The sequence below is a fragment of the Lissotriton helveticus genome, chromosome 7 (assembly GCF_964261635.1).
Source record: "Lissotriton helveticus chromosome 7, aLisHel1.1, whole genome shotgun sequence".
Lineage (NCBI taxonomy): Eukaryota > Metazoa > Chordata > Amphibia > Caudata > Salamandridae > Lissotriton > Lissotriton helveticus.
The window spans coordinates 1,708,696,201-1,708,709,506 of NC_136068.1; the positions used below are offsets into that span (position 1 = coordinate 1,708,696,201).

Below are 13,306 nucleotides of genomic sequence, written 5' to 3' on the forward strand. Positions count from 1 at the left end.
AAGACCTATATCTGCCCTTCTTGGATGTTTTTAAATCCTGGAAATTCAAAAAACATAGGGCACGATGCCAAGGAATTCCATATGTTGCATTATTTTCAAAATAATAATGACTGTGCTGGCACTAGAGCTTCAGGAACATTCATAAAGTGTATCACATACACGTTTTTCATGTATTTCATCAGTCCAGGTTGGAATTCTTACAAGGGCGATTTGCTGCTCTGCCCTTGGTTAATGCTAAATGCATGGAGGATTCAGCCTAGAACTTGGCATAACATTTGAATTCTCTTTTTAGGTTTGACCTAGAGACAGATGTATCTGTTTAAAAAGTAAATATATAATTAAAAAACAATATATAACAACATATAATAATAAATCGTAACTAAAAATATACACATGCATGCATACATAGAGAGCCTTTGGGGCAGCCCTCTAAATCCTTTGGTCCTTTCAGCTGTCATTCGGATTTTGCGACCAACCACCAGAGCATCCAGCATGGGGCAATGGGTCAGCACACTACAGCCACTGCCTCTTCAGCAGTGTGACTGATATAATTTTTCTTGATCACCTATGCACATCCAACTAAAAAGAATCGTATCAGTACTTTACTTTGTCAGTGCATTTTTCTTTCCATTTTTACTGTTTTTAACCTTAGTTTGATTTTTGGTAAATCATACTTGTGTGTTGAAAATTTGTCTTTACGTTTCTGTAATTAAAAGCCAATGGTACCTTTTCGATGAACCGATTAAAATCATATTTTTTTGATAGGCATAAATGAGTTTTTGTACTTGTTCTAAGTACAGCTGCCTGCTTAAAAGCACACATATTGTATTAAAATTGTGTACAAATGTTATGTTTTTATTTATGTTTTTGTTGTAAGCATAGGCTGAAATCTTTAGGCAGAGACCTGTTTTTTTCTTATTGTTATGTTATAAAAAATGTTTAAACAGTGCACTAGCTTGCCTGGAATTTCACAATCGGCTCTTGTGTAAAGTTAACTAAATCACAGATGCCAAGTATCTTGGAACCCCAGCAACAATCTAATATTGCCCTTTTTCACTGTAGTGTACAAACTAAGCAATCGTTGACAAAGCCAAGATCCCTTTCCTGTTATACTGTAGCACACACTCAATCAATCAATCAGGGGCTTTGTAAGCACACTACTCACCCGCGAGGGTCTCAAGGCGCTGGGGGGGGTAAGGGGGTCTGTTAGCCTAAGAGCCAGGTCTTGAGCGTCTGATGTTTGCCAGGAGCTTGTTCTGGGTCTTGGCTGCAATGTGAGAGAAAGATCTCTCACCTGATCTGGCTCTGTGGATACGTGGGGTTTCGGCCAGTGCAACGTTGGAGGTTTCTTCTCAGTACGTGGAAGTTGATTCGGTCATTGGGGTATTTTGGTCCGGTGTTGTGTAGGCATTTGTAGGCGTAGGTGAGGATTTTGAAAGTCACCCTTTTCTCCACGAGGAGCCAGTGGAGCCTTCGTAGGTGTTGGCTGATGTGTTCGTGTTGGGGGATGTCCAGGACGAGTCTGACAGCGGTGTTCTGTATAGTCTAGAGTCTGTGGAGTAGGGACTTGTTTATGCCGGCATAGAGTGTGTTTCCATAGTCTAGTCTGCTGGTGATGAGTGCGTGGGTGACTGTCTTCCTTGCCTCAGCGGGGATCCATTTGAAGGTCTTGCGGTGGATGGGGAGGGTGTTGAAGCAGCCGGAATTATGGCGTTAACCTGTCGGGACATGGTGAGGGATGAGTCGAGTACGATGCCGAGGTTTTTGGCATGGTCTGAGGGTGTTGGTGGGCTTCCGAGGGTGGCTGGCCACCAGGTATTGTCTCATGCTGAAGGGGCGGTTCAAAGGACGAGGGCTTCTGTCTTCTCGGCGTTGAGCTTCAGACAGCTGTTGGCCATCCAGACTGTGACATCTTGCATTCCTTTCGGGAAGTTGAACGTGACGGTGGCGGGGTCTTTGGTGAGGGAGAAGGTGAGCTGGGTGTCGTCGGCGTAGCATACTATGTTGAGGCCGTGTTGTCGGACAATGGCAGGGAGGGGGACCATGTAGATGTTGAAGAGGGTTGGGCTCAGTGATGACCCCTGAGGGACTCCCTAGGTGATTCCTGTGGGCCCAGAGAGGAAGGATGGCAGTCTGATTCTTTGGCTTCTTCCGGTGAGGAATGATCAGATCCTGTCTAGGGCTGCTCCTTGTATGCTAGTGTTGTGTAATCTGTCAACGAGTGTGCTGTGGGAGACGGTGTCGAAGGTTGCTGATAGGTCCAGTAGGATGAGGGCTGCTGAGTGGCCTTGGTCCAGGAGGGTGCGGATGTCGTCTGTGGCTACGAGTAGGGCGGTCTCGGTGCTGTGGTTGCTTTGGAATCCGGATTGGGACAGGTCGAGCATGGCATTGTCGTTGTTGAATCGTGTCAGTTCCCTGTTGACTGTTTTATCTGTGACTTTGGCCGCGAAGGGGAGGAGTGAGATGGGCCGATAGTTCTTGAGGTTGGTGGAATCGGCTGTGGGCTTCTTGAGCAGGGGCCTGACTTCTGCACGTTTCCAGTGTTCTGGGAAGGTGCCTGTGTTGAAGGTTGTGCTTTGTAGTATGCCAAGGAATGCGCTCAGAGGGAGGGGGAGGGGGAGCGGCGAACTCCCGAAGCGACAACAGATGACAACGAGGCAGGCACACACGGGTGGAGCTGTGCAGCGAGGGGAGCGGCCTAACCTGCAAGCAGGGTCAGGTTCAAGGGTTGCTCCCTCTACCGTGCAGCGGCCACCATATAAGGGAATCACGGAGCACGGAGGGATGCCGTGCTTCAAGCGAAGTTCTTAAAATGTAATAAACTCTGCATCATCGCCTGCAGCCTGTCGATCACTCCTTCTCTCCCACGGCAGTTGCGCTTCGGTTGTGAGCACGGTGGAATAGCGGACCAAGTTGCATGTGCGCCTACAGCGGAGTCTTATTAGATGCTGCTTCTCTGCCACCCCCTCAGCTACATACCAATAGGTACATCGTGACCGAAATTTGGCTGGCAACCGAGCCCCGAGCATGGGAAGTGCCTTAGAGTATGAGAGCTCAGCTGTGGGGCTTTCAGAGCAGGTAGAATGCAAGGCGAGAGGACACAGCGCACAAAACTGCTTCTGAACAGCCTGCCCCGCTGACAACATGGCCGAAGGTGAATTTTAATTCTCCCCCCACCTTGTTTGTGTGTGTGTATCCAATCAAACCACATGTCAAAGCGAGAGATGTGGGAGTGATTCGTACTCATGCCTTACTTTAACTGCTGCTTCTCCTGTGTTTCCCAGGAACAACGAGGTAAAGCTGGGCTTTTTCACTAACCCATTAAACAAGCATCCTTTAAAATGTCTGTCGATTCACAAGAAATGATAGTACAAAGTGCAAGAAAAATTCCAAGCAGGCTTCTCCTGGTCTCTCTCCACCCTCTCCCTTCAGAAGCCGTGGAGTTGTTTGATCGCAGCTCTCTTCGCTCCCCTCCTGCACGTAGGCTCTTAGAAAACAGGGATTAGCATAGCCTATATGTCTCACCTTTGGGACCTTATAAGTGCTTAGCTATGCAGCATATAATCCTGGATGGTGGACCGCCACAGATTGAATAGCTATACAATTACTATTTTTGCTGTTCACAAAGCCAGTTTAGAAAGTAGAATTTCCCTTGCAACACATCTGTATGGTGGGTACTGTTGAACATTTCATTGGCAATCGCAAGAAGCCAATTCGGATAGCCAAACTTAAATCTCAAAGCATACTGACGTTCAAGGAAAAGTGAGGACTTGGTCCCACAAAATAAAAAGTCTTTCTCGTACTTGCATTTTCAGGTGCCAAAATCTTGATAGTCATCAAAAGATAAAGAAAGTCTATGCCAAAATCCTATACATACGGCTGACTCTCTATTTGTCACACAATATAAAACTTAAAAAATCGGAGTCCTCAAAACCTTGGCGTTACATGTGATCCTAAAAACAGATTAATCACTCTCATGGACTGATCTTCCACTTGGTATTCTAAAGGGGTGCTCCCAAGTGTTGAGGGGTCTTTGGGAGAACTAATTAGCATATTTGTCTAAATCACATATCACACACGCGCAGCAAGGACAACATGAAAAGTTTAGAGAGGAGTTAGCTCGCTTGCGTATACTGAGAGTCTAGGGTTGTTTTTATTCTTCTTATATGAGGAGGTACGGAGTACCCGCGCTTCTTTAAATTTGAAAGGGCGGATAACTTCTCTTTTCAGCAGTGTTGGACTTGGCCCTTCTGGCAGGTTCACCCCGTAACTTTTTGCATTTGCCTAGCCTGTTTCTGTAACCTGGTGTTGGTGATTTTAGGACTCTGTGCACTTTTTCACTGTGGTCTTGTGTATGTGTGGTTAGAGTGGCCTGCCCTCCCATAAGAATGCATGGGAATATGTGTGTCCATGGTAGTTCCCGATGTGTGGGGACTGCAGGGTCGAGTTTGGTATGTGCGAACTCGTGTGATTAAATGCTGCGCGATTATGTGGTGGATTTATTGTGTCTAGTGGAGAAGTCCCACTTCTAGAAGTTGGCATGTCTTTGCAGTAAATGTGAATTGACTGTCTGGCTTGTGATTGGCTGGAGCTGGCTGGTGTGCCTGGCTCCAGGTGTCAGGATGGGCCTGCCCCGGTGGTGAATGGAGAGTTCTGCATGTTGATGGAAGGGAGGAGTGCACCTGGGACCTGAATAGGGCTGGGCCGTCCCTCCACAATGCTGGCTCCACCCCCTGTGGTGTGTCTGATGTCCCTGACCTATCCTGTGAACAGGCAGAGGGGCTGAGCAAAACAAAGTGCTCAAGAACCAGTTGCATCTGGTTCGCCCCTTGCCTGCACCTTTGGAAACAAAGGCTTTCTGTGTATAAAAGAGGGGCTGTGATCCCATGAAAATGTTCTTGTTTCCAACTCGAATCTACCAGGGGCGTGCTGCTGCAGGGGCCCAGTGGAAGGCTGGCCTCCCTGGGCCTTGCCCAGCCCCTGGATTGCTGGAGGACTTCTTTCTGAGGCCCTTCTTGCTTGCCTAGATGTCTGAGGGACTTCCCTTTGCTGAGGAGCTGGTTGCTTTATTTCTTTGCCCCAGGACCTTTTTAGCATGAGAGAGCTTTACTGAACTTTGATAATGCCAGCCTGGGGAGTGCTTTACCTTCTCTTCGCAGCGCTGCAGCAGCCTTTGGGAGGAATTCTGCCCCCCTTTGGGAAGTTTTGCGTTCTCCCGCAATTATGGGTGCCTGTCCCGTTAGCGCCCGGGGACCTTTTATCGCCATTTGCCCCACTTCTTTTACCATGTGTAATTTAAGCAGGTGCCCACCCTGCATTATGGCCGGTGACTGATCATTATTGCGCCGGTGCCCACCCCGCGACTTTGTCTCCCTTAGTGGGTGCCACCCCGCGTCATGGCCACCTTGGATTTATATTCCTAATTGATGGTCGCCCACCCCGCGTTTTCAGTCGGAGAAATCACTGCCGCGGCCGTGCCACAAAACCGGATCCCAGGCAAAAGTCGCCCGGGCGGGGGTGGGGCCTAGCGCATTCTTCCTGGGGGCCGTGCAGAACCTCGCCGGTCTCCCGAGCAGAGTAGCGGCTGGAGGAAGCCCTGCGTCGGGTCAGGTGAGAAGAAGCCCGCGCTCCTGTGACACCGACCAGACAAAGAAGCCGCCGACCAGCTGAGGAGGGGCCCGGGGGTGGGAAAGAGCTGAGGTGCCTGCTCCCACCCACGAAGGCCTAGAGAATTCTGCCAGTGCGCCCCCCCCCGTGAGTGGGGGGGGCTGAATGCGCCACAGTGCTGGTGCCGCCAGAGGACACGAGCGGAGCCCGGTAAGAGGGCTCAATCTTATTCCCGGTCCTGACTTCATGAGCAGGCCCGCCGTTGCGGGCCGCTCCTACAAGGGGGCACATCATTGTTTAAAGGTCCTGGGGGGCCGTGTTGTGACCAGTTTTCATTGTCTCAGAGCCAGATGGCTCCATCAGGGGGCCTGCTTGATCCCTGAGAGCCCCTGTGGGCTCCACAGTGCTTGGGGGCCAGTTCTTCCCCACAGTTATTTCAGGAGCCAGAGTGCTCCAAGACACATAGGTGTTTTCGGAGCCAGAGGCTCCAACGCTCCCCATGTTTGTATTGAAGAGCCAGATGGCTCCAGGGGGACCAGTCAGTTGTTCTAAGGGCCAGTGAGAGCCCATGCCGCAGTTTGTTGATTTACAGCTGCCCAGCAAGTAGTGGGCAGCTGCACCGTTTAGGCATTTTTTTTAGGGGACATGTCTTTGGGCATCTAGGAGTGACGCACACTCCTTTGTCCTACCTTGTCCTTCCACAGCTGTGCAGCACTTAGTGCCAGCTGCAGCGTTTAGGCCCTAATGTGATCATGTGCTCATGATTGTGGTGCTAGGAAATGTATTGTGTATAGTATGTTTTGAGCACCATGTATCTGATACCTCTAAAACTGTGGTTTATGATTATGAGGTTGTTATACCTATGTAGGATTGTGTTAGTGAGATTGTACTTCACTGTGATTTACTCCCCTAATGTGAGTTATACTTAGGAGGTAGGGTCTAATGTGTTTAGACTAGTGAGAGATTGCATAATGTGTTTATGCAGGTGAGGTTGGTGCAGGATGTAATTTGCGCCTGATGTGACTGTGCATAATGTAAAGTTATGTCATAGGTTAAGGTGGAGTACAGTGATTACCAGTGGCTATTGGTGGTAGGTTTATGATCCATTTTTACTTGTACCAATTTCTGCTAAGTGTTGATCCTGACAGCAGCCCGCGTGGCCCTGTCCTGTGTATATAATCCCTTGTGAATATTGCCTGTGCCAGTTGGCACAATGTATATTGTGTGATTACTATCTGCTATTTATATATCACCTTGTGTGGAATTCCTTTTTTAGAGTGCCTGGGATGTTGTTGCTGTGTGTGTGCGCAAAAGCTTTACACATTGCCTCCGGGATAAGCCTGACTGCTTGTGCCAAGCTACCAAGGGGGTGAGCAGGGGCTATCTTTGGCGTGTAACTCCCTTGCTCTGACTAGAGTGGTGGTTTCTGCCTAGCTTTGGGGCAAGCCTTAGCCAACCAGAAATCCCAGTTCTAACATTGGTGATCAGCGGTGAGTATTAGGGCTGTGTTTGCACAGTACCACAGCCACAACTGGCTACATTACAAAACTCTGCATTTTAGATAGTCACATGTTGGGGATTATTGTTTTTGATTTTATTTTTCCTCAAAAGTGTCATTTTCAAAAGGTGTTCCTGCGCTTTTATGTTTAGTGGCAGAAGAGAGAAAATGACGGGGCGGGATGCCAGTAAGTAGGGAGTCCCTTGCTGGGTCCAGTGCCCATTCCCTGTTCCTGTCCCCAGAGGTATGGGTAGATAGGAGAGAGGGAGTGTGGAGGAGAAATGGCTAGCTCGGGAGGGCGGTTATCCCCTGAGTGTAGTGTGAGTGACCACTGCGCCTTTCACTAGGCCAGGTCACCCCCTTGCTTCCTGCCGCTGCCGCTGCCTGCCTCCTGCCTCCTGCTTCTCCACTGCTATACGCCCCAGCCGCCGCTGGGCCGCCCGGATCTCCCCCTGCCCACCTCGCTGGACCCAGGGACTCAGAGCCGCCGCCGGACGCCCAGAGGTTCCCGCCGCTGCCTCCCTGCGGCCCCGCCCACATCCAGCCCATTGGCCGCCCCGCTCCCGCCACCCAGCTGACCCGCCCACCCGGCTCCTTACTTATGACGCCCTCAGAGCGACCGCGCAGCGGACGCGCGCAGCGGGAGCACCGAATGAGCGCCGAAGGTAAGCCCGTCTGCGCCCGTCCGTGCCTGGCCCGCGCCCAGTGCCAGGACCCCTGGCCCCCACCGACGGAAACCGACCCGACGGACCTACGACGCCACCGAGCTCAACGCACTCAACACCGGCCGAACCCCGGGCTGCTACCGAGCCACACCGAGACGCACCCACGGACCCTTCAGCTGCCACACCTGCAAGTTCACCTGCAACCGGACCCACGCCACACCAGCACCCACCAAGCCGACCTCCAGCAGCACCCACCTGAAGTGCATCCTGCTCAACACCCGATCCGTCCACAGACACGCCGTCGAGCTCTGGAACCTGCTCGACACCACAGCCCCAGACGTCGCCTTCCTCACGGAAACCTGGATGAACGACTCCTCAGCGCCCGACATCGCCATCGCCATTCCAGACGGATACAAGATCATCCGGAGGGACCGCGTCAACCAAACAGGAGGAGGCATCGCCATCATCCACAGGAACACCATCCGCATCACGACCAACGCTGACGACGCTGACGACACCCTCGCACCCGCCGAACACCTGCACTTCCAGATCCACGTCAACCCCAAGACCACCCTCAGAGGCACCCTCATCTACAGACCCCCGGGACCATGCACACAATTCAGCGAGGACATCGCCGACTTCATCAGCCCACACGCCCTCCCCTCCGCCGACTACATCCTCCTCGGGGACCTCAACTTCCACCTGGAGAACAACAACGACCGCAACACCACCACCCTGCTGGACAACCTCGCCAACCTCGGACTAAAGCAACTGGTGACCACCCCCACCCACTACGCCGGACACACTCTCGACCCGATTTTCTCCTCCAGCAAGGACATCGCCTTCAGCCACGCCACGGGGCTCCACTGGACGGACCACAGCTGCGTCCACTTCAGCTTCAGAAGGACCACGCTCCACCATCACCAGCAACAGGCTCCCCGCAGAAGCTGGAACAAGATCACTGCGGACCAGCTCGCCACTTCCCTGAACAAGAACCCTCCCACCAGCACAACGAACCCCAGCCAAGCAGCCACCAACCTCACGAAATGGATCAGCGACTGCGCAGACGACCTCGCCCCGCTGAAGACTTCGCCGAGCAGACCCGGCAGCAAGAAAGCCCCATGGTTTAACGACGACCTCAAGAGCTCCAAGAAGAACTGCAGAGCACTCGAGAAAACCTGGCGCAGAGACCCAACACCGGACAACATGACTGCCCTCAAGCTCGCCACCCAAAAACACCACCAGCTGATCCACGCCACCAAGAAAACCGCATTCAAGGAACGACTGGACAACAACGCACACAACAGCAAGGAACTCTTCAACATCGTGAAAGAGCTCTCCAACCCCAACGCCGGAAACAACGACATCACCCCTTCGCAAGACCTCTGCAACTCCCTCGCCTCCTACTTCCACAACAAGATCGCAGATATACACAACAGCTTCAGCACCCAACCGACGCACGCCACGACCGAACCACCGCCCCCCACCACCACCCTCCGCGCCTGGACCCCGATCAGCACCGAAGACACCATCCGCACGATGAACTCCATCCACTCCGGATCTCCGACAGACCCCTGCCCTCACCACGTCTTCAACAAGGCCGACGCTGTCATCGCACCCCACCAGCGGGACATCATCAACACCTCCTTCGACACCGCCACCTTCCCGGAGAGCTGGAAGCACGCCGAACTCAGCGCTCTACTCAAGAAACCATCAGCAGACCCAACCGACCTCAAGAACTACCGCCCCATCTCGCTGCTCCCGTTTCCAGCCAAAGTCATCGAGAAGACCGTCAACAAGCAACTGGCCGCCTTCCTCGAGACGAACGGATCCCTCGACCTCTCGCAGTCTGGCTTCCGATCCAACCACAGCACCGAGACCGCCCTGATCGCAGCCACCGATGACATCCGAGCCCTGCTTGACAACGGAGAAACAGCGGCCCTCATCCTCCTGGACCTCTCCGCGGCCTTCGACACTGTCTGCCACCGTACCCTAGTACAGCGCCTCAGTAACGTCGGAATCCAGGAGAAGGCACTGGAGTGGATCACCTCCTTCCTCGCCGGAAGGACACAGAGAGTCCGCCTCCCCCCGTTCAGATCGGAAGCCACCGAAGTCATCTGCGGCGTCCCTCAAGGCTCCTCGCTCAGCCCAACACTTCAACGTCTACATGAGCCCCCTCGCAGCCATCGCACGCCAACACAACCTGAACATCACCTCCTACGCCGACGACACCCAGCTGATCCTCTCCCTCACTAACGACCCCGCCACCGCCAGAGCCAACCTGCACGAAGGGATGACAGACGTAGCCAAATGGATGTCGGAAAGCCGCCTGAAACTGAACTCGGACAAAACGGAAGTCCTCATCCTGGGATACTCACCCTCCACCTGGGACGACTCCTGGTGGCCCCCCGCCCTGGGCAGCGCACCCAAACCAACAGACCACGCACGCAACCTGGGCTTCATCCTGGACTCCTCCCTCTCCATGACCAGACAAGTCAACGCCGTCTCCTCGTCATGCTTCAACATCCTGCACATGCTACGAAAGATCTTCAGATGGATCCCCACCGAGACCAGGAAGACGGTCACCCAGACACTCGTCACCAGCCGTCTGGACTACGGCAACTCCCTTTACGCTGGAACCACCGCCAAACTCCAGAAAAGACTCCAGCGGATCCAGAACACCTCAGCACGACTCATCCTGGACATCCCCCGCCGCAGCCACATCTCCGGACACCTGAGAGACCTGCACTGGCTCCCGGTCAACAAGAGAATCACCTTCCGGGTCCTCACCCACGCACACAAAGCCCTACACAACCAAGGACCAGGATACCTCAACAGCCGCCTCAACTTCTACGCTCCCAAACGCCAGCTTCGATCGACCAGCCACGCCCTCGCCACCATCCCCCGCATCCGAAGAGCCACCACAGGAGGAAGGTCGTTCTCCTACCTGGCTGCCAAGACTTGGAACTCCCTTCCGACCCACCTCCGCCTGACCCAGGACCACCTCGCCTTCAGGAAGCAGCTCAAGACCTGGCTGTTCGAGCAGTAGCGGACCCCCCCCCAGCGCCTTGAGACCCTCCGGGTGAGTAGTGCGCTATATAAATGCCATGATTGATTGATTGATTGAGTGTGTGTGTCTGGATTCCCCAGTATGGTAGGATCCAGTGGTGGAAGCTAAAGTGTGTCCAGTGCGTGAATTCCCATTCCCAGTTCCCAGAGTATGGTGCCTGGTGCTCAGTAAAAGGGGTACAGGTTTAGAGTCAGGGGCAGTGAGGAACTGTCTCACCAGTCTGAAGGGGGAGTGTGGATGAGTGAGTGTGAGTTCTTTGTTTGATAAGAAGCTTGCACGAAAGGTGTACCTTTGGTGGTGTGTGGTAGGTCCTGCAGAGGCCCTGGAGGAGTAGGTGTGAGTTTTTTGTTTGATAAGACGCTTGCACAGGAGGTGTACCTCTGGTGAGCTCGAGGTTCTGCAAAGGCACTGGATGAGTGAGTGTGAATTCTTTGTTTGATAAGAAGCTTGCACAGAATGTGGACATCTGGCGGAGTGTTGGAGGTCTTGCAGAGGCATTGGGGAGTGATTCCAACAGGATTGACGTGTATATCTTCTGGTCCTGTGTGGGAGAAGTGGTTCATGTGTTGCCCAGCTAGGGTCCAGTTGAATGGGAAGGGTTGTAGGGGCCCACGTCCTGTCTCTGAGGAGGAGTGGGAGGGACTGCGTGTCTCCATATGTCCAAAACCCTGTCTCAGGGCCTGGAGGTTTCACTAAGGGAGCGCCAGGTTGGGGGTCTAGGCTGTACTTACAGGACATTTGAGGAGGATCTTCGTGTGTCTAGAGGACGGGTGGTTTCTGTAACCAGAACTCCGGCGGTCCTGGTGTTGGGCACTACTGCTCCTAAGTGGGGGGTGCAGAAGTCCTGGTTGAGGGGTGAGAGGGGGTCAAAAACCCCTCGGGAAAAGCCAGTGGGTCAGGGGCCAGCCAGAAGGGCTGAGCGATCCGTGAATGACCATGGTGATGCCACTTCTGCTCTGAGAGACAGACAGACTGTCGCACGACACATTAGTGATGTGTCACCCTCAAGGGGGGGCATGTGTGCTCCCCGTGAAGTCCTGGTTCGCTGGGCATTCCCCGAGGAGAGGAAGGCCAGGTTCGGGTTGTAGCCTGACCTGGAAGGCAGGATATCTGTAATCAGTGCCCTGGTCGGGTTGCCTTCTAGGGGTACCCCTGTGAACATGGGAAGGACCCATCTGGAAGGAGAGGGTACCTGTGTTTCCCAAAAGGGGTGGTGCAGGCCTCGCCGGGTTCCTTAGGGTCCTTGGCTGACTAGGGTAGTACTACCCTGAGAGCAGGGAGGGCCCATCTTAAAGGAAAGGGACCCTGCTCTACAGTAGGAGGCTGCAGATCTCTGGAAGGGGGTGCAGAGGGAGGGAGTCCTCGCCTCTGACCCCGTTACATCCGGTGAATGTAGATCCCAGGCAGCAGACCAGTGATGGAGAGAGGTCCTAAACTGGTGGGAGAGTTGTGTTCTGGAGGGTGCTTCCCTGGGAGGGTGCGGACCCCAGAAGTAGAGGTAGGGTGGGGCATTCTTGCCCGTGACCTCTGGTCAGCCTGAGGGTGCGGACCCTAGGTTGAAGGATCAGTGGTAGTTTGGAACTACACTGAGAAGGAGAGTGGAGAATGGCTATTGTGTGCCAGGTGTTACTGCCCCCCACTCTGTGGATTGGCCAGGACCTGTGACATCTGGATGGTCTAGGGCTTGGTCCTGGCCATGGACAACTAGAGAGTACCAGTGGGGTATCCTAGCTGGGCCAGAGAGTTCTTGTTTAGAGGAAACCATGTGGGTTCAAAATGGCGTAGAACTGGAGGGTGTCCCTGCCGTGCGGGCCCGCGTCCGTGTTCTATCGCCCAAAGCAGGGAAGCCCATCAAGGGAGTGATTGGTCTACCCTGCATTTTGGCTGGAAGGGGGTTGTGTTGGACTTGGCCCTTTTGGCAGGTTCACCTGGAAACTTTTTTGCATTTGCCTAGCCTGTTTCTGTAACCTGGTGTTGGTGGTTTTAGGCCTCTGCGCACTTTTACAGTGTGGTCCAGTGTAAAGTGCGTGCCCTCTCTGTGTATGTGTGGTGAGAGTGGCCTGCCCTCCCATAGGAATGCATGGGGATATGTGTGTCCATGGTAGTTCCTGATGTGTGGGGACTGCAGGGTCTAATTTGGTATGTGCAAACTCGTATGAATAAATGTTGTGCGATGATGTGCGCAGATTTATTGTGTCTAGTGGAGAAGTGCCACTTCTAGAAGTTGGCATGTCTGTGCAGTAAATGTGAATTGACTGTCTGGCTTGTGATTGGCTGGAGCTGGCTTGTGTGCCTGGCTCCAGGATTCAGGATGGGTCTGCCCCGGTGGTGAATGGAGAGATCTGCATGTTGATGGAAGGTAGGAGTGCACCTGGGACCTGAATAGGACTGGGTCATCCCTCCACAATGCTGGCTCCACCCTCTGTGGTGTGTCTGATGTCCCTGACCCATCCTGTGAACAGGCAG

The 13,306-nt window shown here is 53.3% G+C and overlaps 1 protein-coding gene across 1 annotated transcript in view; it reads right to left on the reverse strand.

The window, feature by feature from the left end:
- Positions 1–13,306, reverse strand: part of TYROBP (transmembrane immune signaling adaptor TYROBP) — a 275,022-nt gene that overhangs the window by 36,508 nt on the left and 225,208 nt on the right. The gene's annotated exons all lie outside the window — the stretch shown is intronic.